The sequence below is a fragment of the Macrobrachium nipponense genome, chromosome 41 (genome assembly GCF_015104395.2).
Source record: "Macrobrachium nipponense isolate FS-2020 chromosome 41, ASM1510439v2, whole genome shotgun sequence".
Classification (NCBI taxonomy): Eukaryota; Metazoa; Arthropoda; class Malacostraca; order Decapoda; family Palaemonidae; genus Macrobrachium; species Macrobrachium nipponense.
The window spans coordinates 28794559-28819558 of record NC_061102.1 but is presented as its reverse complement, the minus strand read 5'-3'; the positions used below and the strand labels follow the sequence as shown (position 1 = coordinate 28819558).

Here is a 25000-nt window from a genome sequence, read left to right as displayed (position 1 = left end):
GAGAGAGAGAGAGAGAGAGAGATAATGGATATAAAAAGTCCCCTGTTTTATTGCTTTCCAGAGAAGAAAGATACCAGCCCGTTTCTTCAGAAACTTAAATAATGTTAAGTCTATCTTCATGGGAGAGGCTCTCTGGGATTGGCCAAATTATCAAAGATGAAATTGATAGGGTAGTATGTATATATTATAATTAATTATATAATTATATATTATAATTATCATATATATGTATCTATATATATATATATATATATAAATAATATATATAATATAATATATAAATATATATAATATGCATATTATAATAATATATATAATAGTAACTTTCAACCGTCTCTCTTCACAGGGGGTAGTTTTTATATACATTCCAAAAAGGCATTATTTCGAATACTTTCCTCGTGTATAGTATACATTCCAGAGAATTTTGATGTTTGCAGATTTCTTCCCAAGTTGTAGCGTCATGAAGTAAGTCGAAATTCTTCTGACTATGAAGTACTTGAAGATGAATAGGTGAAATACTCCATTCGTGGTCAGCATTCTTTCAACATACTCTTCTTCGTAGGAGGTAGTTCGTCTTATTCGTGTAGCTCATAAATTCTTGGTAAATTATTTCGTTCCAGTTTATAATATTGAGAGAGAGAGAGAGAGAGAGAGAGAGAGAGAGAGAGAGAGAGACTAACGCCGGAGGGAACAGAAGCTTTGGCCAATGCACCCTGAGGCAAGAAGAGGCAAAGAAGGAGGTCACTTTTTGCCTTTTATTCTTTCCTTCCTCCTGAGGGGGGGTGGGGGGGGAGCCATTATGGTTATAGAGGAGTGGGGGTAGAGTGATATACTCCCCCACCCCACCCTCTCTCTCTCACTCTCTCTCTCTCTCTCTCTTTCTTCCTCCCTTCCCTAACCCCACCAGGGGATATTTAAGTCCTGGTATCCCGTTCTTGCTCGGATTCGATTTCTAAGTCAGATTAAGTTTATGTGCTAAGTCTTTTGAAAGAACGAGTTAATATTTCTCCATTCTTCTTTGAGCAAAAAATGCTGGAGGCTACGGAAGATATGAGTCCATTATTCAGGCCTTTTTTTTCTTCTCTCTCTCTCTCTCTTTCCAATTTCTTTTTGTTTTGAGAAACCTTCTTCAGTAGCCTCCTTTTCGGAGGAAAACAATATGGGGCCGCGAGAAAATCGATCGTAATAATTATCTACTTCGCCCACGTTTCTATATTTCTCCTCCCGGACGAATATTCTTCATTCTCTCTCCCATTCCAAAACGCTGGTCTTCCGTCTTTTTTTTTTTTGTTTTTTTTCATTTTCTTATTTTTATCTTTCATTTTCATCCTTTTAAAGAATTCCTCCTTTGCTTTCTTGTCTTGGCCCCGTCCTCAATCTTTCCCTCCATTTATCTTCTTTTCTATCATTGCTTACTCTTCTCGTGACTTTTTCCCCTCCTTTTTTCGTTTTCTCGCTTTTCCTCCTCTTCCTTCTCCACATTCTTTATAGCTCCTTTCTCCCTCCCCCCAGCCCAGTAACCCCTCCCTCCCTCCCCCTGCGCTTGCCAAAACTTTAGAGTTATTGCCATTTTTATATATCGCAAGCAGAGGTTCGACCAGGATCTGTTTGCCAAAAAACATCCCCCCCCCCCCCCCCCCCCCCCCCCACCCCCCCCCCCCCCCCCCCCCCCCACCCCCCCCCCCCCCCGTTCATTCCCCATTCCCCACCCCAACCAAAACCGCCACCCTTTCCCCGCAAAACTCCCATCGTGAGTTCTGCCTTTATCACTCAAGTTCTTCCTTTATCTCATGGCCGCTTCCTTTGTCTCTCTCTCTCCGAGGTTTTTCCTTGTATCTTTAACCCTTAACTCCCGATTTCCAAAAATTCCCTGAATCTTCCCTTCGTTTCTTCAGTTCTTCGTAACGTCTTAGAATTTTCCGTTTATTTCTTCAGTTTTAATATCCATCTCGCATCTCCTTTATCCCCTTGAGTTCCCTCCTTTATCACCGTTAATGTTTCCTTTATCGCTTTAAGTTTTGCGTGATTTCTTTTTCCACGTGTCGTTATCTCTCTATTTGTGTTTTAGAATTTTCGTATTGAAGGATCCGTACATTCTGTGAGGCATTGACCGGTTGTTTTGCTTCGTTTTGGTAGAGATAAGTTAAGTGTGGTAACATTGAGGGACGGCTTAGTATCTGTAGATTGTCCTGAACCTCAGTCTTAATAAATAGAGAATATTTGGATCATTTTATAAATTTACATTTGTGTAATAATTAGATATCTAATTTCAGGCGTTATTATCCTTTATAAGGGTTTCACGTGCATCCCATTTGGAGTTCTGTATTTTTATTATATATAAATATGTTATTTTAATTTTTCTGCCTAATTTTCAGTTTTATGTAAAGGACAACTAGTGGGATGGATATTTGTCTGTCCGTCCGCAGATCTTAAAACCTACTTGGGGCTAGAGGGCTGCAAATTGGTATGTTATTCATCCACCCTCCACTCATCAAACATACCAAATTGCAGCCCTCTCTCTAGTCTCGGTAGTGTTTATTTCATATAAGGTTAAAGTTAGCCAGGATCGTGCGTCTGGCAACGCTATAAGGCAGACCACCTCCGGGCCATAGCTGAAAGTTTCATGGGTCGCGGCTCATGCAGCATTACACTGAGACCACGGAAAGATAGATCTATTTTCGGTGACCTTGATTACACGCTATACAGAAAACTCGTTTTTCGGCGCATTATTTGCTTGTTATTTATATAACTATACGATATTCTGCCCATCTACTGAGATGTCCTCATTTTTCCTACGTATTCGAACCTTAATTTATTTTTTTTTTTTTTTTTTGAGTTTATATTTCCATCTGCGTCAGAGACTCAATCTCATTTTTCCTCTTAATGTAATCTTGGCAGCCTCATTTATAATTTGCCATAGTGGTTGCATCCCTATTACTATTTAAAGGGCTCTATTTCATTTCGTATGCTAAAGTGAGAGGTTACAGCCTCATTTTTCCCCTCATTTTTAAACCGGATTCAGTTTCATGAGATGTAGCGTTTTATCCTCATTTCCACTCTCGGTGGAGATGCTCATCACTTTTGTTTCATCTTCCAGCATTTCATTCAGTCCCTCCGTCGTTTTGTCCAATGTCTCTGTATTCTTCTTCTTCTCTTTCCTCTTCTTCTTCTTCTTCTTCCCTGCTATATCTTCCCGGTCTTTCATTTCCTTCCTTCCCTTCCTTCCTTCTTTCCTTCCTGTCTCACCATCATCCACTTCCTCGGTTCTCTTCCATCGTCTTCCACTTTCTCCTCACCCTCCTGCCCCCTTCCCCTCACCTCTCACCCGCCCCCCACCCATACTCTCTTAAACATATTCAGATAAAAACGAGCTTTATGTGCTCGTAAAATATGTCCAACTTTAATTGATTTTGCCTGTGTGTGTGTTATTGCAGAAAAATGGTTTTCTCGGGGAAGATAGGAAACTGGGGGAGATGGAGAGGAGAAGGAGGGGGAGGAGGAGAAGGAGGAGGAGGAGGCAAGAAGGAAAAAGAGGGGTAGAGGAGGAGGGCTTGGAGGAAGGAAGGAAGGTAGAAGAAGGGGGGCTAGGAAGGGGGAGGGGGAGGGGGGTTAGTCAGTGAAGGCATATCTCAGGGCCATCTCTCATGCCCAAACTTACGAGTGTCTTTCCGTAACCTAAACATTATTATCGGGAACGGGGAATTTATGTATTACTTCTCGAAAAGTGTGTGTGTTAGAGAGAGAGAGAGAGAGAGAGAGAGAGAGAGAGAGAGAGAGAGAGAGAGAGAGCAGGCAATAGGAGGAAGAGGGGGAAATAAGATTGATAATATGTATCAAGATGCAAGAGGGATATTAAAAATGAAACGGAGGGAGGAGGCTTTAGAGGCGCAATCATATGAAAATTATGATTAGATCTCGCAGAGAAATAATTAACGGGATTGAGATATGAACATAATATCCGGTCAGCTGATGGGGACGTGAGTTATTGCAAAACCTTATGCCGTCAGCCGGAAAAGTGATTGAAAGTTCGTATGGAAAGAAATGATAGTATCATTATCTGTAGAAATAGGGAATATATATATATGTATACATATATTAGCTCTGTTTTCGGTGCAAGAGGAATAATTTCCAGGAGTGAGAAATTCGAAGCATATTGCCTGGGGATAATTAGAGTATATCTATTTAATGATAATATATATATATATATATATATATATATATATATATATATATATATATATATATTATATGTGTGTGAATTTTTATCGCATCACCGTGATTCATATACATGCATTAAGCTACAAATGTCCTTTAATATCTGATTTGCTCTACCTCGGAATTAATATATTTTCTTATATGTTAACCGAAGGGGAATTTTTTCATTGATAATAATTTCTTACTCTCTTGGATTCGAACCAGCGAACAGAGGAGAAATGAGGACTTCAGCAATATTAACGACTCGGCCAACGTGTGTGTGTGTGTGTGAGTGTGTTGTCTGTGTAAGTTTTTACAATAATATGCTATGCCTTGTAGTATATATATATATATATACGTAGATATGCATACATACATACATACATAAACATACATACATACACACTGTATACAACGCATTGTAATTACCATCCTAATATAGATGTAAGTCTACGTTATACCTGTATTCCTGCGTGGACAAACAAACTTAACTGGAGTGTTAATTGCACTGAATTGGAATGAGAGTACTTCCCAAAGATACTATCAGTCACAAAAGGAAAAAGTCGAGGGGGGGGGGGGGGGAGAGGGGTGAGTTTAACTCGGCTATTTTCAGGGACGGAAATAATACACAGTGGAAATTTGTCTCTAATCCGGAAAAAGAATGGAAGATATTACTTCACAGTCGTCATGGAAGTTGATTACTTAGTCTTTTCCAGAGGCAGTAGACAAAAACTGATGAATAGAATTTGTTCCTTGTAATCGGAAGGAGATTTCCGTAATTTTTAGGCTCGTTTTATATAGCTGCAGATATCTAAATGGACGGAGTTTTGAATATATTCGCTCTTTTCGTTTTTTTTTTTTTTTTAGTCAGGTTCGACGACGAAGTTTCCTTTTTTATGGATGTTTAAGAGAGTTATCTGTAGCTAATTTTGATATCGTTTGGGTGTAATTCATGAAGATCATGTAAAACAAGATTTTTACTTACCTGATGATTAAGTGTTTATATATATATATATATATACTATATATATATATATATATAGATATAATATTATATATATATATAATATATATATACTATATATGCTGTGTAGGTGTGTCATCATCCATTCATAGTGATTAGAAACAGCAGTATGATATAAGGGATAAATTTAATTAGCGACAACTCTACAAATGGCCAACAATTCATAGTGCAGCGCAGTCAAGATATTCTTAGCTGCCAGTAGCCGTGTTATCTTCCAGGTGAACTGCAAATACTGCACTGGCGATAATAACTCCGCTTCTCGCCATAAAAACGACGATAAAACATTAAAAGATTGAAAATGCAGGCGGATTAATACTGGCGACGTTGATACAGCCGAAGGAAAAATCGGGTAAATTATGAACTCTAATAAAAGATTGTTTGGCAGCTTTAGATTCCACCGCTGTTGTTGGTGATGGTGATGGCAGAGGGTGCGGCCTTTCTTCCTCTATATTCATTTGTTTCCTCTTCCTCCTCCTCCTCCTCCTCCTTCATCATTTACACGGCATTGCAAAAGGGTCGTCCCCCAACTCTAATAACAGATACATTGAAAATTCATCGTCCAGGTTACCAAACCTCCTCAAATAAGGGAACAAATGGATAGGGTCTCCTCTCTCTCTCTCTCTCTCTCTCTCTCTCTCTCTCTCTCTCTCTATTTTTACGCTATTCCCCCTTCCAGGATTGTTGTGCCCCTTGCTCATTTTTTTGATGCAACGTTTCATTCTGCTATTTATTGTTTCCTATCTTATCGTCGTGTTTTTCATGGGGCGTTTATGACTCCCCTTTTCATATCTGCAGTGGCTTGTATGTCCATTGTATCCCGCCTGCGCCGTGTGCCTCTTTATACTGAGGCAGCAGCAGCAGCAGTGCTTCACTCACTGCTTCACTGCTTCACTCTGCTGCCATCGTCAGGGATAAGTCCGCGGGTTTTGAAGAAGGCTTCGTTCGGTCGCTCAACTCGCCGTAGTAGTATAGTCATGTTCGGATCGTGTCACACGACTGACGCCTTCTTCTGTAGCTGGCTGTTCTTCTCGTTTCTTTTATGCCTCCTTTCTTGCTCGTATTTCTACTTCGTCTCCTTCTCCTTGGTGTCCCTGTTATCTCTTCTGCTGTATTACTTTATTGGTCGTCATGCTGAATCTTCTTTCACTTCTTCTCTTTCGCTAATTACCTCTTCCATTATTTGCTCTTCACTATTGCCTCTTCTATTATTTGCTCTTGCTCTTCTCCTCTTTGTCATATTCCTCTTTCGTATTTAGCTCCCATGCCTCTTCCATGTCTTCCCCATATTGCCTTATCTTCTCTTCCTCATCCAACTCTTCCTCATATTCGCTCTCCTCCTCCTCCTCCTCCTCCCCAGAGGCAAACAGTATCTCATGCAGGGGGTATAAGGAGAGTAAAGGGAGGGGAGGCGGGGTGGGTTTACACACAGGGTGGGGGGGGGGGTTAGTTGAGGGTGGGGGCGAGGTGGAGAATCCGCCGAAAAAAAAAAGAGCTACTTTACGAGTGCCAGCTAAGGTAGTTTGAGAAGGCTTCGGGATCTTTAGGATACGCTAGGTATAATATTATCATAATCCTGGCATTCATTTTGCTCAGCCTTGTTGGATTACACTGGCCTGCTTAATGGTGACATCACCCTGGTGGGTTGCACCTTTGTAGATGCCTGATTTCGTTCAGACCTTTGTGTATGGAGGGTAGGCTATATGGCGTCACAACTACTGTGGTCATTTGGTGTCACATAGGTTTGAATGTGATAAATATCAATGCATTCTCTCTCTCTCTCTCTCTCTCTCTCTCTCTCTCTCTCTCTCTCTCTCTCATCTCTCTATGGTTTTTTCTTGCACATAGAGGCATCTTGAGTTACCGGTTTAAAGACTAGAAATATGATACCATAATTTTTCAGGCCATATATCGACAATATATGTACACGATACTATATGATGACGTTAATGGAAGTTGAATACTTCAAATATTAACATCTGCATTTTAGTAAAGTCCATAATATGATTTCATAGTTCTGATTCGCTCTTTATGAAATAATTCATTGCTGGGATATACTTAAGTTCTAGAAATACCATTGCGCTCTCTCTCTTCTCTCTCTCTCTCTCTCTCTCTCTCTCTCTCTCTCTCTGCAGTGGAAACGCAGGGAGATGAATTTCCTCTAAAACGCCAGAACTCGCTCAGATAAGCGTCCTGAGTCTGTGATAAAGCTGACTAGGAAGTTATTTCAACGCATAAAAATCCAAAGTCATTTTGTCAAGTTTATGTGTATTTGAAAAGCAAAAAGTTTAATGTAAGAGATAGCAAATATGTCTCCGCGATTTTATGGGGGACTTATTTTGGCGCGAGGAGGAGAAAGGTTAAGGGGACTTGCGTTGGCCAATGAGGAGGCGCCTAACAAGTTTAGCAGCCAATGGCAGAGAGGCTTTCAGAGTGACAACCGACTGGAAGGAGATTTTCATTGCGGTTGCGGAAAGATTGTCAATCTGGGGGCCGGCAAAAAGAAAGCGCCAGTTGTCTCCAAAAACAAGGGCTGAAGGCTCTCGGCCGGTTAGGGGAGGGGGTGGGGATTAAACATGAACGCGAAAACATAATCCTTGTTTCTCTTAGTCATAAATCAGTCCATCAATTGTATCTGAAATCAGAGGAATTGTTAGTTTTAGCTATGTATATCAGAGGACCTAAAGTCTCTCTTTCTTCCAGCATCTCGGTCCAGCCAATGTTGTCACTGCACTATTATACTCATCGAAATACAAAGTGATATTATTATTTTTACTCGCAAGATGCGGTTCCTATGAGTTTCATAGTTTGAATGACAAGACTGGAGATAATCCTACAGCTATTACAGAAATGTCTAGTACTGTGGATGGCCTGGCAACCAGTTTCACTCGTTGCCTTTCAAATGATCAAGAAGAAGAGCCTTATTCCCGGAGACATTTGACATTATATATATCGAAAGTGACTATAGTAGATTCACATCAACCGCGCATTTGACGCCTAGGCCAGTCCCTTACGACGCTCCTGATTGGCATTGATAAGCCAATGACAGGGTTGGAAACTCTCAGTCTCTCTCAAGAGAGTTCGCATAGGATTCTTTTGAAAGACGTATCCCTCAGGAGAAGTGGAACATATCCTGCCTATAAGAACTCTCTCTAGAGACTGAGTGTTTCCAGCCCTGTGACTGGCTTATCAACAGCCAATCAGGAGCGTCGTAGGGGACTGCCCTAGACATCAAATGCACGGCTGATGTGAATCTACTATAACATTCCGTACGATTTCTCTGTGTAGAGTTTCAAATTCATGAACGAAATCATAGTTTGTAAGCTCGCCCATTTCGAGGGGTTTTGCAGAGACATCGGAGGTTTTCTTTGTGTTGCGATGTTTATTCAACAAATAGTTTAACTGCGTTGGCAGACAGAGAACGCAGGTTTTCAACATTACTGTGGGGGAGAAGATATCGAAGCATTTGGAGGAGAAGAGGTGTTTAATGCGAGCGCCGGTGGTATATTTGCTTTGCTGCATAAAGACTTGCTTGTTTTTATGAGATGGCATGAGATATAGTTTGCTTGTGGCAGCGAGGGACTTCAGTGCAGTCCTAAAAGAAGGTGTCTGAAAGACTCTCTCTCTCTCTCTCTCTCTCTCTCTCTCTCTCTCTCTCTCTCTCTCTCTGCTTTCAGACTCGACACTGCTAGTTTTTCTATCTCCCTCCCTATCCCTTCTATACCGATCCATCCCGAACCCCTTCTTTGATTTCTCTCTCTTTCTCTCTCTCTCTCTCGTCTTGTCATTCTATTTTCTCCTCATTTCTTTTACCTTGTCGCCCCCTTCTTCTCTCCTCCTCCTCCTCGTTTCCTTCTCTTCTCGCCAGTGCCATAAACCTGGTGCAGTGCCTCTTCTTTTTGTTACCTTTCTATTTCCATTGTGCCTTCGTCATCAGCGTTCGGCTCTTCGGCTGCCTTTCCCTCTGCCACCTTCCTTCCCTCTCTCTCTCCCTTCCGTCACTCCCTCCTTATGTTTTGCCTGCACTTGTCATTGTGCGCTTTCTTTCCCCGGCTCTCTCTCTCTCTCTCTCTCTCTCTCTCTCTCTCTCTCTCTCTCTCTCAGTCTACTGCATTATTGTGAATTTTTCTCGAAGCCATCTAGCTTCGGGAAGCGTTTGTAATCTAGTGATTACTTTGCGAAGGTTTTCATTTACCCTTTCACTGTGACATTATATATGTGTGTGTATATATATATATATATATATATATATATATATATATGTATATATATATATATATATATATATATATATATATATATATATAATATAAATTGCTCACTTACTGTGATACGTGTTAAGTAATTGGTTTTACAAGAAAGATCCGAATTCTTCTATTCATTTTTGCGTAGCGCATTTTAATACATTCTGTGACTTTACCCAGCTGACTTCCATCACCGCCTACTTGCTGAACCTTCGATAGCAATTTAATAAATCCACGAAGCCTCCCTTTTTAGGTATCCGATGTAACAAAATACCACACTATACACGTATACATAAGGAAGGTTGCCAATTCTCTTTGTAGTACCTGTTTTTGTTGTCGTGATTCCCCTCCCTCGAAGACGTTGCAGGCATATTTCTGTAAAATAAGGCAGACTGTTTGTACCCCGTGCTTTCGTTTGCTTCTTGTATTATTTGTGAACTTTTTTTTTTTTTTTTTTTTTTTTGGGTCCGTTTGTGTTTTTACGTTTTTCAGCTATGCTGAGCGTCATACGCATGAGAGAAAACTTATGGGTTTTCAGATATAATTGTTACAAGGGTATCTTACGTTGAGGGTTTGAAGTAAGGGGAAAATCTTTGAGGTGGAGATATGGAGGGGAATTTTGGTGCCAAGTGTTTTCCCCCTTATTTTATGAGAGAGAGAGAGAGAGAGAGAGAGAGAGAGAGAGAGAGAGAGAGAGAGAGAGATTTATGAGAGTCAAGGAATGCTTGTGTCTTAATGCTCCTATCTTCAGATCGTTTACTGGTGTTTGTATGGGATGCTGAGGTATTTTAGCTTTCACGTTTTTGGTCTATTTATAGTGATAAACACTAACCAGATCTCATGAGGGTTTTTCATCTGTCAGAACTTTATGCCATTCACATGCAATATTAATTTTGTATTACTTTGTAATTGTTTTTTTTTATCAGTAATCGATATACATAAATATCTGTTTGCTTTAGTGTTCATTTTCGTAGTTATATATAATTCAACTTCTAAGGCTACGCTATGCAAGAAAGTTGAGGTTATTGCTTGATATTCTTATTGATATTTGTGGGAAGATCCACATGTGACATTATTGGGCTGCCTACTTTATATGTGTGTTCAGATCCACGGCAAAGGCAAAGAAATAACAGTGTATTGTGCTTTGCATATTCTTGGGTTGTTTGATGGTTACACTGCGACGCCAGTTTCATGCACAAAGTATGAACAATAAAAACTTGTCAGAATTCATGGAAGCCAATCATGTAGATATACTTTTTAAGTCTGCCGTGAATTCGCACATGTATCCATATTGGCAGCTAACGATAATGTAATCTAGGATAATTGGTGTGGTTTCAGATGTGTGTTGAAGTATATCTCATATATTGCACGATGTAACGTACCCACTGACATTATAACTTAATTACAAGTCGTTTCCACTTCATGTGGATCTGAAAGGTCTAAAAATTCTTAAGATAATTTTTTTAATTCTTAAGATTCTTTTTTTCTACATGTTTTACTTAGTATTGTTACTTAAACTGGTTAATAGTTTGTGCAAATTCAGTCCCTATGAATGAATCCATTTTTTTTTTAACTTTTTATCCTAAGGAATAGCTTTTGTTCTATTCAAATTCCTGTGCACGGTAGGCAACGTTCAACGTGCTGCAAGACGAACGCTAACCGTTGCATTACCAAAACGTTTCTTGACAGCTGATGATATCTACATCCATTTGAGATGCAACGTAAGGGAATATCACTTATTGTAATACACTTATTATTATTGTTATAATTTTTTTATGGAAATAATATTTAAAATTATAAATTCTTAAAGGTTTTCCATAGATATAATTTGACACGCTCAGGTTCCATAGTCCTTCCGGGTCGAGGCTGATGACAGCAGTTACTTTTACGTCAGTATTTTACATCGGTAATTATAAACGGGTACATGTGAGACTTGCGTACAGTACAACGATGCATTTATGTGCGCAAGCACGCGCGCACATACACATCCTTGCCGATTACGAATCGTGCTGACTTTGCACCGCTGTTGTGGGAACACCTCTTTGTTATCCTGTCTTAATGTGATTTAAATTCGGGCAGGTTTTTTTTTCTCTCTCTCTCTCTCTTTCCTTCCTACCTATTTTTTTTTTTAAATTCAGAAATAATTTTATACAGCACTTAACTACCCTTCTCAGAGTATGAAAAATGGAGAGCAAAACTTTCTTGCTGGAGGAGGGAAACATGCAGGGTTAGCCTCTTTGGGGGTGGGGGGTGGGGGGGGGGGGGTTCTGTGCGCCCTGGATGTGTGGATGGGGGGGAGGGGTGGTGGTGGAAGGGGGTGGTGGAGGGAGCGGATTGAAGGAAGAGAGAGGGTGAAAGGTGGGTGGATGGGTGTGGGAGGGTCTTGGTAGGTGGAAGAAGTTTTATGCTTTTTTTTTTCTCTCTTTCTCTTTTTTTTTTTTGCCATGATATCAAGTGTAATCCCTGGAGCCGGGAATTAACCCCTTCCCATATCCCCCTCTCTCTCTCTCCCCCACCATCTCTCTCTCTCTCTCTCTCTTTATAAGTATCCTTCCCCTCCCTATTTAACCCAAAAAAAAACCCCTTCCCCTTTCCATGTCTCCTTTCCCCTTCCTTCCCTCTGCTCCTTGCGCTTTCCTTCCCTTTTTCATCGACCCCTGATTCCCTCACTTCTAGTTTCCTTTCTTTCCTTCCCCCTCCTTCTTCCCCTCCCACCCTCCTCCTGCTCCTCCACCTCCTCCTCCTCCTCCTCCTGCACCTCCCTTAAAAACTACTGAATGATGGAGTCTGGAGTAAAATATTCCGTGTGGTGCACTTAGGTCGAAATTTGTATGAAACTGGACGGATTTTTGTCCCCTGGTTAGTTTTAACACATATAGCCTTTTTATCTTGAAATGCATTTACTAAGACCCTTGCATAGGAATTCGCAAATGCTAATTCTCCTGGTAGATAATTATCAAAAGAAAGTGATACTCGACCCTCCGACGCTAGGCCTTAAGGGCGGCTGTAGCTCGCCCCCGGCAGGGCTTCCGCCCCTTGTGCCGGCACCAGGTCGTACAAAAATGACTTATGAATGTGGGTTAGCGAGAAAAAAATTGGCGTAAAACTCTGGGAGGATTTTTACGGTAAGAAAATTTAACGATCCTCAGCAGAGTCGTTCGTTATGGCGGGAAAATGGTCTCGCTTTAACGGCCACTTGCCTCCACCGACCTGCCTCGTCCACCGGCCGTTTCCCTCGCTCGAATCACGGCCGCACAGAGAGACAGAGACAGACAGACAGACAGACAGAGAGACCCCTAACGGCCGGTTACCGAATGTTAATTGCCAGTTGAAACAGTGATGGTAATCGCCGTGTAACTTTCGGGAATGACTAGAATCCCTTACAGTCTAGTTCTCTCTCTCTCTCTCTCTCTCTCTCTCTCTCTCTCTCTCGACTTCGGGAGGGCTTTTTCCCTCCTCATTTTCGCGATATTAATAACAGAAAAGCCTGCGGAAATCACATTTCAGTGTGTGGATTTTCTTTCACATTTTTCCCCGTGCGAATCAATCTCCGTTACATTGTAGTTTCGCGAGAAATGGAAAAGGCCTTGTTGCGGTTAACGTAGACTGTGAGCACAGAGAGAGAGAGAGAGAGAGGAAGGGAGAGGAGAGAGACGAGTGAGGTATGAGGGGAGGAGAGAGGGGATGAAGGCGGGGGGTAGAGAGAAAGGGAATGGAGGGGGAGTAGGGAGGGAGGAGGGAGTGGAAGGGGGGATGGGGATTATCTGGCAGCGAAGCGGATATTTTTGACAGGGTAATCAGTATCTTGTTTCCCATCAGTCCGATTTTGACTCAAGGAGCTTACATCTCATATATATATATTCTATATATATATATTATTATATATATATATATATATATATACTGTGTGTGTGTGTGTGTGTGTGTGTGTGTGCGTGTGTGTTAAACCCGTTATGAGGTGTGTTATCCTCAAAAACAAATTATTAATACCACGGAAAAGCATAAATCTATCAAGGTCAACTGAATAGGAACGATGCATTTTTGAGAAATGTGGGAATATGAGAATTCTTCAGTCAGCTGAAGATTCTCAAGGATTATCAAGGTTTATATCACATGACCTTGAAGGATGACCAGTATTTCCATGAGAGGAACCCTGGCATTGCCAAAATAATCCTGGTTACTACACCCCAGGCGAGATTTTCATAGGAACACCAGGGATGACCGACACTGGTTTGAAGAGCACTTGGAATCAGTATTATGAACGTCAGTTGTACCTAGGGGGATTGATGTGGTTTATTAATTAGTAGGCAATACCCACAGAGAAAGGCAAAGACACCCCCTCCACCCAAAAGAATGAAGATACAGACTTTTCATTCAGACTGCCTCGCAACATCGAAGATATCTGTCAGATGAAACAGCTGATAGACAAGATTGTTGCCAGCAACCCTTAGCAATGCAAGATATTTATCTGAAGAGCAACTTGAATAAGCAACACTTTGCTAACGGTGGAACTTCGTATCTCCTGCGTGACACATATCCTGTTGTCAGTCCAAAGTTCGAATAAGTGGCACTGACCGCAGTAGGTGAAAAACACCTTTTCCATTCCACTTCCTTTAGTTCCCCCCCAATCCCACTATCCCCTCCCCCTTTCCCATTCATCCTCCCCCCCCCCCCAGAAATCCCTTCCTCCTCCTCCTCCTCCTCCTCCTCCTCCGTTCTTTCACTCTCCGTACCGTAAGGAAAATTGGTGCCTCGATTTTTAAGGCGGCCGACAAAATATATTTCATTATCCAATTAATGGTCGAATAAATCAGCCAGAGACTCGTGTTTTAAGGTTTGGGGAAAATAAAAGGTCCCGGATGAGGAACCCTAACTATCCGGGTGCCTCTGGAAAATGACCCTCAATTACCACCATTACCTCTGCAAAGAAACATCTCCGTTGTCTCTTTACGGCTGATATATATAAGTAAGGTTTACATTTTTTTTTCTTCTTCTTCTTTTTTTTTTTCGTTCAGGGTCTTAGTACCCGCGGGATGAGACCTCCGGATTCCGCTTTTGATATGTTCCGCTTTTTATCTTTATTTTTTTTTTTTTTACTTGCAACACGTTGTAAAAGTGCGTTACGTGATTTTTTTTTTAGAAAATAGGACTTGCGTCTCTCTCTCTCTCTCTCTCTCTCTCTCTCTCTCTCTCTCTCTCCTGTAATATGTATTGGGGGAATGAGTACATTTTTCTGTATTAATTAATACTGATATTTCCTCGTCCAGTACTGGTACCGCTAATTATTAATGCAGACATTGATTACCAATTATTATTATTATTATTATTATTATTATTATTATTATTATTGGGCACAGTTTTCTGTGTCGAAAATGATGGCAATGGTGCAGGTCCACAATAATATAGTTTGTGAGTATATGGTCTTTAATGAATATTAAAAGATTTCGAACCATGTACTAGGTTCATCTTCACATGCTATATTATTGTGGACCTGAAACCATTATTATTATTATTATTATTTGATTGATTAAAAGTCATCCCATAGAATATGAATCATCATATTTTTTTCCTTAACGTTTCCTGTAGAAACTTGATAAAAGTCAACGTCCCGGTTGAAGGTAATTTGACTTGAAGTTCGTGGATCAATTTGCATGATAATTTTACGCGAATTTTTTAAGGTATTTCTGATGAATGTGATAGAGAAATTGCGTTCGTTCGTTAAGTCGGATCTTTTTTAATATTGTCGGGAAAAATAGGCCAAGATTTTCTCATCAACGCTCGCAAACGAAAATTAATTTCATTCAAGATTTGTTGGTGTGTGTATGTGTGTGTGTGTGTGTGTATGTGTGTGTGTGTGCGTGATCCACTTTCTCAAGGTAATGAGGAAATTTTTCTTTTGATATTGAAGTCTCTTTTGTAAATGATATCCTTTCTTTTAGGAGCCGAATTTGAAAATGCCTTTTGTGATTTAAATTCGCCGTCAGTGACTTTATGATTCAAGTTTATGGCCTAAATTTTTAACTGGAATTTATGACTTGGATTCCTTTTATTAGAATTTATGGGATAAGTTTTTAACGGAAATTTAGTGCGACATTTTTTTTCTTTCTTTTTTTTTTAGCCTGGATTTTTGCCGGGTGTTTGTGACGGAGTTTAAGGGCAGGTTTTAGGGGTTTTTAGGGTAAGGTGACGTAGGTCTTACTTCCTCTTCTTCTCTCTGATTGGCTTTCGTTTTAACCTTGATCTGAAACGTTTTGAAAACCTAGAGACTTATTATAACTTATGCCTGGGAAGATAACTAACCTTAAGGACAGGTAGAAGGGATGAGTGTCACCTAAACAAATGGGCCCATCGCCACTCGAAGAATGACTGATAATTATAAGTGTCAGGGCATTAGCCATGCCCAGTAAACATTTTTACTTCGGCTGATTAATAAATCAAATAGCGTTACTTTACAGATCCTCGACAGTCCATTTTCGGATGCAAATGCACTCATTAACCGTTAACCTGATATTTTGATTTTAGAGACATGACAGGGTCAGTCTGACCACCTATGACTTTTCTTTTGATCTTTTCATCGAAACGCAAAGGGGCCCAATTGCCTTGGAGTTTAGCATGCGCTGGCTGATTCTTTAGTCGTTTTAAATCTTATTTACTTCTTCATTCTTTCATCTTCATTCAGTGACGTCCCTCATTATTTGTACATTTTGCGCTTGATCTGAAAATTGCACGGTTCCTGCGTTTTTGGGCAAATGCTTTTGTATTGCAACCATTGCAGTAATTGCAGCAATGTTAAAGGCAAGTAAACCTTGTGCAATTTACATGAATTTGCACCAGTATGAAATAAACAGCAGCCGTTGTGTGTATAAATACCCAGTGTGCAGCATTAAACTTTTCGCATCCTAGAACCCAGTGTTGTTTATTTATACTCCCTTCAGCGTCCCCCTGGCATGGAGTATATAAACTGTTGTGCCCTCTCACTCTGTCTGTCTGTCGCTTGTTGTAGGGTTGCGGAGAGAGAGAGAGAGAGACAAAACATATTTATGGTCCCATCTTATGTAAAAGTAAACCATGCGTCCATAAGGACTATATTTACTAAGCACTGTTCTCTGGGGTGATTACAGTTTTTTTCTTTCTTTATTTTTTTCTTCTTTTGCCCCCGTCTCCAACTGCAAAAGGTTATATGAGCAATTTGCGGGATTTTTTCATCTCTCTCTCTCTCTCTCTCTCTCTCTCTCTCTCTTCTCTCTCTCGTTTATGGAGATGATGATTCTTTTTGCTTTATAGGGGAATGGATAAGGAGTAAGGCCGTCGCATCGTTCGTTTTTGCAGTGTTTTTTATTTATGATTTGTTTTTCGGGAGGAGTTTGAAATTACACGTCGTTTAAAAATGTTCGTTTGTTTGTTTTTACTGTCTTTTTTTATGTTTATGTTTATGTTGTCGTCATATGCAGTACAATTCGAAGTTCTGATGTGTACATCTTACTCAAACTTTATGTCTTGCTGTATTTTAATGTTCTGAAGGATGAGAATTAAGTTCATCAGACGTTCATTGGTGACTGGAAACGTTTTTTTCGGTTTTGCTTCTTTATTAGTTTTTTATTTTTTAAAGCTCTGACTACGTAGCTACGTCGACGTTTCCACGTCTCTATTCGGAAAACAGCTGAGAAAACCAAGAAGAAGACGAACAGACAAAAGCATCGAGAGAAGCGAATTCTGTCTCGTCGTCATCATTTCGTAATGAAAATAGACCGAGTGCAGGAACAGTAGGAATAGACAGGGCAGGAGGAGAAGGTTGCACCGGAGTAAAAAAAAAAAAAAAAATGAGAGGAAGAGGGGGAAGGAAAGGGATAAAAAGTAAAAGAGCGGAGGGTGGGGAGACAAAAATAAAGATGGTGGAAGTGGGAAGGAGAAGGAAATAGTATTTAAAAAATATTGCCTGCATTAAGGGGGAGTCTCGTTCCATGCTTCTCTATTTTGAAATCAACTCCTCCTCCTCCTCCTCCTCCTCCTCCTCCTCCTCCTCCTCCTCTTATCTTTTCTTCTCTCACTCCTCCTCCTCACACTCACACCCCTTTGTCTCCGCCCTCTCTCTCTCTCTCTCTCTCTCTCTCTCTCTCTCTCTCTCTCTCTCTCTCTCTATTAATCTTTTATTTATATTCCATATTCTCTACTGCTCCTGCTCCCGTTCTCTTCTTTGAAGCAGGAGCCAAACTCTTTTATGTAGTCACATTTTTAATGATTATTTTGATCCCCCAAACCTCACGCCCATATTGTATCATCCCAGCACCAAAATGATACGTATAATTTTCGTTACCTGAAATCTCTCGGAAGAACTTGCAAGCACGATATAATAATGCTTTTTCAAAGCAGCGTGTAAATTTGGAACCGCCTGTTTTTGGCAGTGGGCAAACCGTTTGGGTATCTCTCAGCTGGTTACATAGGTCTTACAATAAGGTTCGCTGTGCACTTTTTTTTCTATTTTCATTAATAAGACAACTGTGAGTAGCAACTAACATATAATAATATATTATTGCGAGTAGACGCGATGGTAAATTATAAGTGATAACAAGAGCGGTTGGAGACCCCAAACGTCCGTCAAGGCCGAGCACTTCGCCGCCTACCTTCCTCTCTCTCTCTCTCTCTCTCTCTCTCTCTCTCTCTCTCTCTCTCTCTCTCACCTTCCCCACCCTCCTCCCAAACGGCTATTTATCCTTATACGGATCTCATGGAATCTAATCACTTTTTGCCGAAAAGTAGGATTATCATCGTTGCAATTATTGTTGTTTTTATTTCGTCGCCTAATGTTGTGGAAATCTTTCTAACAACACAACGAACCATAGAGGTAACAAGGAAAGAGGAAATTAGTTGGTCGTATTCTTCAAAAATGGATAAGAATTTGATAAAACTGTGAGGATTTACAATATGAGCAAATTGTTTTCGTTCATAGTTTTCTTTTGTGTCAAAAAACGGATAACTAAAGCGCAACACTACAGAACCCTGTGAGCAAATCATATGAAAATGAATCATTCATTCTCATAATAAGTTTTTTTATTTAGAGTTAAAAAAAAAATTTTAATGCTTAAAATAATTCGAAATATTTGCTTTTGTATTCAGATGTACTCAGTAAACGCGTCTTTGGTCATTTCATTCAAAAATGATAATCACTTCCGTCTTGGAACTTAGAACTTGCAGCCAATTTTAATTTATAACCGGTAATGGGTGGTTATATTTTGGGAGAGATAAGAATGTAACCTTTGTTGAGAAGGAACCTTTTGTGGGGAGGATTATTCAGCTTTGGCGGACGTTTGCGTCTCCAGAGACTATATCAGCATTGTATTGTTGTTTAAGATGCCGGTCCTCGCTGTACTATATAAGATGGATGTTGCTTTAGTGTTTAGGAAGAAGGGGCTGGTCCGCTAGTATAGTGGTTAGTGCCGTGGTATGCCACTCAGATGTCGCGGGTTCGCGTCTCCCCCAGGGCGATGAAGAATCATTGCCTCTATATCATGATCAGTTACTGCTGCAGTGTGGGGTCTGCGGTAGGAGGTGGAAACAAAGATAACTTTGGGAGCTTGAATTTCAAGTCAGTGGCCCCTTTGGTGTGCTTCTTCCGCGTGAATAGATTTCATCTACGGAAATAATAATGATACTTAGGAAGGGCAGAAGGATGTGTATATGGTCGTTTTCATTTCAGTCTATATATACCCAGAATGAAATCAATTGGATTTAAAATTTATCAGCCTTTATACCTTATACCTAATAATTACGAAGTTCGCTCTGTCCTGGATATTTTATCGACTAGGAAAGTATTGAAGTAATTTCTCTCTCTCTCTCTCTCTCTCTCTCTCTCTCTCTCTCTCTCTCTCTCTCTCTCTCTCTTCTAGTCTATCATTTCTGTATTAAGTTTCCTAGACCTGATAACCTCAAGTTACAGTAATCTTTTAAAACCATTTTTTCATTTCGTCTTTCGATTTTCAATGGTCTGTATATTTGTAAAGGAATAGTTATAAAGTAAAAAGAAAATAGAAATTGGGTCAATTATGAATTAAAGATACGAGAAATAAGGAGAAAGATGCGCGCTACGGAGGACTGGGAAAATGATCAGCATAATGAGCTGCAATATTAAGGCGATATTCAGTATATAGCAGAAGTGTGAAAAGGATAATAACCATATGCATATTTCCCCGTCAAGTAAACATCAATATTGCCGGGGCGCGCGCAGGCGCGTATAGGCAGCAGGCCATCGTATCATATTTAGAGTTTTGCCATGGCTGAGCTTGGATTTAATTATATTTATAGATTAAACTTTTGGGCAGAATCTCCATTATAAAGCTTTTCCATAAAAGTGCAGCATTGTACTCGATAAATATTAAAGAGAGATTATTTACCATCCATCGGACGGTGGAGTAATCAGGGGGCGGATATTCACCCGACTATTGGAATAAAAATTCGAGGGTACGTCGAATGAACGTATCATGGGGGGAAAAAAGGAAAAAAAGAAAAATGAATATAAAAAAGAAGGGATGGAATGTTGGGCATTTTATTGTATAATTCGGCAGTTGATATTGGCCTGGGGGAAAACTACTTTTTCAATATATTTGTTCGTTTTTCTCCCCTTTTTTGTGTTTTTTATGCCTTTTTATTGTTTTTACGGGGAGGGGAGGAGCGGTCTGAAGCCCCCTAGGTAGGGGCCGAGCGCTGATAGAGTGGTAGCAGTGGATAGTGGTAGTAGTAGTTGTTGGAGTGGTAGATGTAGTGATAGTAGCAGATGTAGTGGTAGCACGGTCCGATACGTGATTGTTTCATAACTCGCATTCTGGTATCGATCGTAGTTGTTAGCATTGGGGTATTGGCAAAGAGGGGTATGTTGGGGGGGGGGGGGGGGTAGGAGGGAAAAGAGAGTTTATTAAATTTGCAAAAATGGCTGCTTGTACGGAGACTTTTTTAATATCCGTTCATAATGTTAGTGTGCCGGCGAAATTAAATTCTCTGCTCTTTTAATTAATGTTGTTTATTTTTTTGCCATTTTTTTTTTTATTGTAAGGGAGAGGGGTCCGGAAGGGAGGATTATTAGCTAGACTTTCGCCAATGTAGCTTTTGTTTACAAGCTCTGATATATATATAACAAACAAAATACCATTACTTCCCCTTTTATTTATTTCCATCGTTAAAACATTCACTGAGAGAGAGAGAGAGTCTCCACTTATTAATTGAGCGGGTAAAATTGATAGTGATTTTCAATCATTGGATGAGAGACCTGCAGCTAGGACCCTCCCTCCCCCACACACCACCCCCCCCCCCCATTTCCTTCCCTCCCACCCTACCAATGACCCAACCACCCCCCTCCCCCCTCCCCCAACCCCATTCCACCCCCTGGCCCCTCGCACTCACGAGCGAAAAGCTTTCCGTCAAAAATTGCATTTGTAATTCGCTTTGAATTATCAGAATAATGAGAATAGTTGGGAATTTTTTTTTACGCACCATTTTCATATCATTTTTCCGGTAGTAAATGTAGTAGTAGTAGGAGTAGTAGTAGTAGTAGTAGTAAATCCATACTCTACTACTGCTGCTAGGCATAGGAAAGGCAAAATGCGTTAATTGTATTAACTATAATCATGTTCATTTTTTAGGTAATTATGGTATGAATTTACAGCGAAGTTGATGGCCGTTTTCCTCTCAACCTTATAACTCGCGATAAAAACAATGATTGTAATGATCATGATGATGTTGATCATATATCCCTCATCTCTCTCTCTCTCTCTCTCTCTCTCTCTCGTAACATTATTGTCGTGTCCTTCCGTGCAATGAGATTACCTACAGCTAATGTTTTTTTAGGCTTTTTGTGTTATTTGCTTGTTTATTGCCGTTCTCGTAATTCTCATATACTTGGCAGCGTACGACAACCGCGCAATGGATGAGACAAACGCAATTAAACTTACTGGATTTAATGGCTTTCGTTTTGTGTGCTTTTTTTTGTCAGCTGTAAATTCTAGTTTACTTTATGAGCAAAAAAACCTCAGTATCAGATTTAGGGGAAAAAATGACTCCGGGCCGTGAGACCGGAAAATACTGTTAGTGGATGAGTGGAAATGGGAAAAAATGATGTTTGTATAATTGGAAAAAGGAAGGGGCAGATTTAGGAGGCATTATGAAATATTTTGGCGGTTTAACGATGTGTGGCCTGTAAAAAGCATATATACGCTGGTTAGGGGTCGGTGGGGGAGAGGGGGGCAAGGGAGGGGGGGGGTGACCCAGGAACTGCGTGAGGGACTACTACGCCAATTTTATATCAGAAATTGACTCGGCGGTGATTCACTTTATCTGTTAATATCAGGAATTTTATCGCGATTTCTTTCCATTCCGGAATTTTATGCGAAGGAAATTAATAACCCCCTCTCTCTCTCTCTCTCTTTCTGCGCGCCGACTGAAAAATCTCGATGGATTCCGGTACGGTGCGAAGAGAGAGAGAGAGAGAGAGAGAGAGAGAGAGATGATAAAAAAAAAAAACTCATCAAATACGACAGCAATTCGTTAACGGGAACATTAGCAAACGTACGAGCAACTCAAATAGCAGACAAAAAACATTTAAAAGCTGCGCAAAAGCTTTTTATCGCCCCAAGTAGTAAAGCCTTTTGAAAACTGACTGGGCTTTTTATTTTTTTTTTTATTTTTTTTACGAGATGTTATATGCAAATCATGTTCGAGAATCAGCTATTCAGAGTTGTAGGTCAAACCGGCCCTTAACCTGATTTAAATTCCACAAGCGGCATCAAGGCCCAATAAAGATGTGATTGAAATCAAACCTTATGCGCTTCCTGCGGAATTTTCGGAGGGAAGGCGGGAGATAGGAGGGAAGGAGATAGGAGGGAGAGAGGGAGGGATTTAGTGAATGAAGGGTTCGAAAGAGGAATAGGTGTCGGGGTGAAGAGAGATAGAGATGGGTGAAAAGCGAGAGAGAGAGAGAGAGAAGCATTGGCTTGAAGGAGTATCAAAACAGACACGATACAGCACTCTCCGAGAACTTCTGCTGCGCCTTCGGTAGGAAGAGTGAGCGGGCGAAGAGGTATTTTTTTTTTTTTTAGGGGAGAAGGGGCGTTAGGTGGGGTGGGGGGGAGGTGGGAGCGGTGAAAGACGACAAAAAGAAACAACTGATGTTTTCAAAAGCAAAATTGTCGGATTAATGGAGAAAGTTTACTTGCCGAGATTAGAATTTTCTTGTGTGGCGAACCTCTTCTTTCTTCTTTCTTTTTCTATTTCTAGGAAAAAGGGAGGGAGGGAGGGAGGGCGAAGGGTAAGGTGGAGGAAAATGGGGGGTGGGGGGGTTTTTTAAAGAATCTTTTGCCTGCCTGAATCTATGATAGCCGTAAAATCGGTATTTTATTCTCTCATTTCCTATTTCTAGGAGAATGGTTTAAAAAAAAATTTAAGGAAGCAGAAGTGTGAGGAGGAGGAGGAGGAGGAGGAGGAGGAGGAGGAGGAGGAGGATTGAGGGATAATAATGTTAAAAGAGAGTGGAATGAGACATGAAAGAAGATAGACAGGGAAGATTTAAATGAAAATATGTCGGGAATTAAAAAAAAAAAGTTCGCGTAAAGGGCATACATTGAAGATGATCTGGATGGAAATAGATAAACAGTGAAAGACTTGAAATATGAATAAACAGCGAAGGACTAGAGGAGGATGTGGAATTAAATAAGAAATGGAAGACGGAAGGATTTGGAAATGGAAGATTTTAAGCTGACGATGCTGATTTGGCAGAGGAAGTAGAGAAATATCCATCATTATTGTTACGAATCCATAGATTTTGTATGGTACGGGGCATGGCGCCATATGCACTTGAGAGCATCCAGGATTAAAGATAGCTGGAATTTTGGATACCACGAATGAAGGTGGTAAAGAAGCGTAGAATGAAAGAAAGAAAAGAGGAAATAGCATGACGTACGAAGAGAGGCCGCTGAAGAAAAGAAAGACTGGGTTGTCCATATGGAAGTGAGTTGGGTCAACACCGCGATAAAAGAAATCGTAAGAAAAGCCTCAACAAATATGAGGTCACATCCTCAGTAAATTGACGTATTAAATGGATGTCTATTGACGTTCCGTGAGTGTGTAGCACAACGGGTTTGTCGTTTAGTTTCGTTTCAGTTGGTGGGCGGAGATCGAATCTAAAGTTCGAGGTTAAATGCAAACGGTTAAATGTAAACCGTGTGATGAGGTGTTGTTCAAATTCTGCGTTATACATAGGCGAATGATTTTATAATATTATAGTATATATATATATATATCTATATATATATATATATATATATATATATATATACAAATGTTTTCTTTCTCATAGCACATGGGCAGTGTTACTGGAAAAGTGGGTTATTTTCTTGATATTGTTAGTTTTCACCATTTTAAATTTGTGAAGGGTCGCTTTCCATTGTGTTTTTATGGCCCAAATTCATTGTATCGTCTACTGGTGATTATATTCATCTCTCTCTCTCTCTCTCTCTCTCTCTCTCTCACATATTTGTTTGGTCTCCCACTTAGTTGAATGTATCATCACTATTAAATAATACGGGGTAATTTTAATATATTTGACCTCAAATTTTCGATCCAGTAATCTCAAAGGTATGCGTTCGCACCCCATGTAATCCATACTTTTGCTGTAGTTTTATTTATGTCAGTTGCTCTATATTCTTATATTTATTATTTATGATAATGCTTCTACGAACAATGATAATGTTGCCCAGAGTTTTCTGTCAGCCAATATTGCTTGAGATGTTGTATTGATAAGAAGAGGAGAATTTATGGTATACTTTCTTTTTCTTTTCCTTCTCATTGCATTATTCATATTCATACATTAGAAAAAAATTTGCTAACGTGGAAACGAGGATTTGCTCTGTTTTTCTCAACTTATGTAAACTTTTGTTGGCACTGCGTCAGATTCTATACAGTGACATTTTGTATAGTTTCTTTAAGGAAATCTTAAGTTTACGTTTGTTGTTTAGAATAAGGCATAATCAAAAAAGTCATTTTCCTACGTTAACAAACATCCATACAACACAGTGCACTAACACATACGAAGACTTATTTAAGTAGAAATTAAGAGACCTTAGATACCTGACTGGACATATACTCTTATAAAAAGTGGGAAAGGCTAGCATAGACCTGGACTAGACAGCTTAAGTAACTTGCAAAGTTAATGTAGCATGCTTGAATGGGAAGTGACATAGACACCGGTATATGCTTTCTGATTAAATCCCGTCAGAGGAGACAAGTAAAATTAAATAATGCATAGCTGATAAGCAGTGAATCTTAATTAAGGACAAATAGCATAGACTACTTAGTTTAATGCAGGCACTAGTAAATAACAGCATTTTCATAGATTAGCATTTTCTCACTTACATCCAGGTACGACAGGACATTAATGCTCATTCATTTTAAGATTGATTTTGAAATGTTGTAACGCCAAGTTAGTTAAGAAGTGAGGTGATAGATTTCCTGTAGTTCACTTCTCATGTCCCAGTCAACTGGACAGCATAGGTTCATCAGA

At 40.0% G+C, this 25000-nt stretch overlaps 1 protein-coding gene across 14 annotated transcripts in view; it reads left to right on the top strand.

Annotated features, from left to right (window-relative positions):
- The window catches only part of LOC135212644 (NGFI-A-binding protein homolog), a 560269-nt gene that overhangs the window by 449679 nt on the left and 85590 nt on the right, over window positions 1–25000 (top strand). The window lies entirely within an intron of this gene.